Source organism: Nestor notabilis, unplaced genomic scaffold (assembly GCF_000696875.1).
Source record: "Nestor notabilis isolate BGI_N333 unplaced genomic scaffold, ASM69687v1 scaffold11641, whole genome shotgun sequence".
Classification (NCBI taxonomy): Eukaryota; Metazoa; Chordata; class Aves; order Psittaciformes; family Psittacidae; genus Nestor; species Nestor notabilis.
The window spans coordinates 63,912-67,904 of NW_009914474.1; the positions used below are offsets into that span (position 1 = coordinate 63,912).

At 42.1% G+C, this 3,993-nt stretch overlaps 1 protein-coding gene across 1 annotated transcript in view; it reads left to right on the forward strand.

The window, feature by feature from the left end:
• Nucleotides 1-3,993, forward strand: part of LOC104412857 (interactor protein for cytohesin exchange factors 1-like) — a gene marked incomplete at its 5' end in the record, with an annotated part of 99,328 nt that overhangs the window by 63,588 nt on the left and 31,747 nt on the right. The gene's annotated exons all lie outside the window — the stretch shown is intronic.

Sequence of the window (3,993 nt, forward strand, 5' to 3'; positions counted from 1 at the left end):
AGCCCAAGTAGCCTACTCTACTTTCTGTGCCAGTGGGAAATAGTCTGAGACAAAGAACAGCAAGGCCTGAATTCCTGTAATCAATTGAAGAAACTAGGAATTAAAAGCTGAAAAGGGGTGGTGGTGGGGTAAAAAGGTAATGAGAAATCCAGAGTAACTCCTTTAATGAAAGGTTATGGCTGAGTGCAAAGCAGCAGTGAGTTCTAGAGGTCAGCCAGCTTTACTCCAGCCTGTTTGCTACAGCTCATGTTGGTGAGGCAGAGGTTGTCTTGCCCATCCTATGAAGATCTGGGCATAATTATTCTCTTTACTTTGCTGTCTTGTACTGTTACCTCTAAAAAAGCTCCCATGACATTCAAATGATGGACTGACAGAGCCCAGAACTGGGGTGTGCAGGGGATTAGGGGACACCAGCAACAACATAGGTTGAAACTCGGCAGCTTCAGTGTGGAACTATGGATGGGCGTCAGATTCTCTAAATGCAAATGGGCTGTTCTATAAGTCAGCATGTCCCAGGCCCAGCAAAGGATGAAAGATTAAAGAAATCCTTATAAATTCTTAGCAGTTAAAGAAATTAAATGCAATCTGGATTTTTTTCCCCACTTATTTATTTCTATTGCAGTAATCCTCATGAAAAATCTTGCTGTTTCAGGGAACAAATAAAATGTCTTAAAACATAAAAAAAAAACCAACCCAAACTCTAACAAAATTTTACTCATGTAGAGTATTTCATATTCACTCCAGTTGTGGGAACAGTGTTGCTTTTCCTTTTTTTTTTTTTTAAAAAAAACCAACCTGAAAACTTTGACTACCATTTAAAGATGGGTTGGCATTTCTGTTTTTGGGGAAAACTGAAAACAACTCTGTTGGTCTTGGGCTGTTGTTTTTTGTGGTATTGTGGTAGTTTGATTTAGCTTCCTTTCAAGGCCAAGTCTAGCACGTTCATGAGAGAAAGAGAAAAGAGAAAGAGACATGGCCTGGCAGATATACTTAGCGTTAATACCCTACTTCTGTCCAAGCAGTGTTAAGAAAGGTGAGCTGGCTGGCTGATGTGCCTTTTAGACGTGGGAAGTGTCAGAAAGGAGTTATTCTGAAGAGTAAACAAGCGGAGAGGAAATAAAACGAGAGGGGACTACACAAAGTTTGCCTTCTGGGAAGACAAGGACAGTGGGGGAGAGGTGCAAAGAGATCCACTTCCTTTAGGTCTTCTGGCCTGGCTAAAATCTGCACTCAGGATCCAGAGAAACTATGGTCATGCTGATTCCGGTGCTTGTGTGAACTCATCATTTTAGTCCATGCCTGCTTTCTGGCTGTCACTGACTGCCCCAAAATGACCAAGGCTGAAGAATGGATGGCAACCTCATTCCCATTTATTTCATATGCTCTAAAGAGTTTATATGGCTTCAAAATTCTGTTGGCTTATGTCAACCCTCATTTCTCACCTATCGCAGTTCTTGTAAACTTGCTAGCTGGTAGCACCTCTTTGCTTTCAACTTCTGCTGACTCTCACACACTATTTTATGTTAAAACCCCAAGGTTTCTTTGGACAACTTGAAGTGCAGCCTCTGCACAAGTGTAAATTCAGGCAATATTTGCAGAATGTCAGTAACCATGAGGTGTGGGAAGGAGGGGAGGTGTCCTGTGCTAAGATCTGCTTGCTTAAACTGATGAGACCAGAGTCACGTTCAATCTCATATCCGAGGTGAATTAGACCTGTTGTATTTTCTCAGATATTTTCACCTTTAGACCCATGAAACAGAAATAGCAGTGACATATTCACTTGTTTGATATTTCTTTTTACTGTCTGGACTGGCTTTAATACTGCCTATGCTTCCATTGCCTTCAGTGGAGTAAATTCTTGGTCGCAACAGGGCACTGAAGATGACAATCTTAAGTTCATAGTTAAGTTCATGTGGAAAAAGGAAAAGTCCTGCTCCTCGTGTGCCTGATGCTTCTCATGATGGGCCCGCTTACAGAGGCTGAAACAAAAGGTGATGGTGGAGGAGCAATGCTGGGGTCAAAGGAATGGGGGCACACTGGCTGCTTGTAGCTCTGCCTGACTAGTTTCGTTCTTGTGAGAAACAAGCATCTTTCGTTTGTGGCTGTGTGGAAACTGCAGTTAACCAGACACTGACAACTGTAGCATAGCAACAGGGTGCTGGACCTTTTTTCTAACAGAGATGGAGAAAATAGGGAGTGGGTGGAAATTTGTACAGGAACGTGCATTGTCTTGGATTTGGGTAGGTAACCTCAACTGACATTGTGTTCTCTATGAAGTGTCTTCAGGCGCTTCCAAAGCTCTGGATGTTTTTGTCACTTTGATATAATTTGCCTTCAAGCTACCCTGGTTCTGGATCTTTCACATGAGGCAGATCGGGGGAAGCGATATAGGACACTTGTGGTGATATTCGCAGATGGTATTTCCTTGAATTTTACATAAAATGTGTTGCAAAAGCCACAGCTCAAAAAAGAAAAAATAATAAAATGCTGAGAAGGGTCAGCAACAGCAGATCAGACACCCCCAGAGTCAAGTTTCTCCTTCACCGAAAGCGAACCAGAGCAGACAGACAAATCCAAGTTAGCTTTCAACCAGCTAGCTGAGGTACTGTGAATGGTGATGTTAGAGCCCTGGTAGTCTCAGGAGGCTTGGGTAGACTGTCCGGAAACTTCTTCCTGTTTGCTTTTGGTATAAAACATGGGTACCAGACGAAGTGGGTAAACTTTTGTTTGCAGCATGGACGTGCCCCCAGTCTGGGGAGGGGAAGCTGTTTGGACTAGGAAGAAACACAGAAGGGATGGTTTTGCAATGGAAACACAGAAGACATCAAAAAATGGATCTGAGCAGTCAGACTTTCTGGGTGCATTCAGGAACACCAGACTCCTTGGACAATTGCTCTTCGTTAGCATTTGGTTCCTTCTTTTGAGTAGGCAGCTGTTCTGTTCTCTGCAGGCAGCTGCCTTGAAGACAAGCGTTTAGAGGACAGTGTGTGATCTGCCCCTTTGGCAGTTTTACATCTTATACTGAAACCCTGTAGGAATCGGTTCTCCTGCATAGGAAAAGGGGTGGCAGGGGAAGATTGTCATGTGTAATCCCAGGCTCCTGGGTCCCTGAGCTTGTTGCAATTGTGTTGGATAATGTTAGCTGAAAAGGGTCAGAAGACTAACTGCCTCTTTCTTGGGGACCTTTAGGATAGCTCAGCTGTTTTTTCAGATAGAGTCAAAATACAGTTTTGCAGGATGTGTTAATGATGGTTGTCATGGGGATTCAACTGGAAAGAAATATAAATATAAAAATCAAAGGGTTGCAGGCTGTGATCTACTGTCACTATTTATCTTTGGGTTTTTTTTCTCCTTTCACTGCATTTAAATTGGTCCTCACTCCAACAGCTTTATGAAGAGCTGTATAATTGCAGTCTTTTAAAGCAGAAATCTTTGCCTTTGAGTTATAGTAGCTGCTTATGTGGATGAGAAAAAGTCATTGATGTTGGCTGATTATGCCAAGGGCTTTGGGGACCTCTGGTCCAATATCTGACGCAAATTATTCACAGTTCTATAGGCTGCGTCACTGGTGTACTTGGCAGAGAGAAAAAGACTAAAAAGGCTTGAGGACTGATCTGCTTCTCCAAATCCATGGGCTTTTCTGGGGGCAATGCTGAAACACTGTGATGGAGAGCCACGAGGAGTGCCCTGAATCACAGATTGGAGCTATTCCACAATAACTAGATATTTTCACTTTTCCGCATTTTTAAAAAAAATCTTTCTGCACCATTACATTCACCTTAAATATTGAAAAATGTCTATTAAATTATATACTAAATCTCCTAAAGCCACAGCATTCACACAGTGTAGCAAGCTAAAAATTATATTGGCCTCTTTCAGTGGATTCATGCTTTATTTCACGTGTGATTTTTTTTTTTAAGTGAAAAACTTTTTTCTGTGAAGAAGTGGTTACTGTCTTTTTGCCTCAAGCATTTGCAGAGACTGTTGTTATTG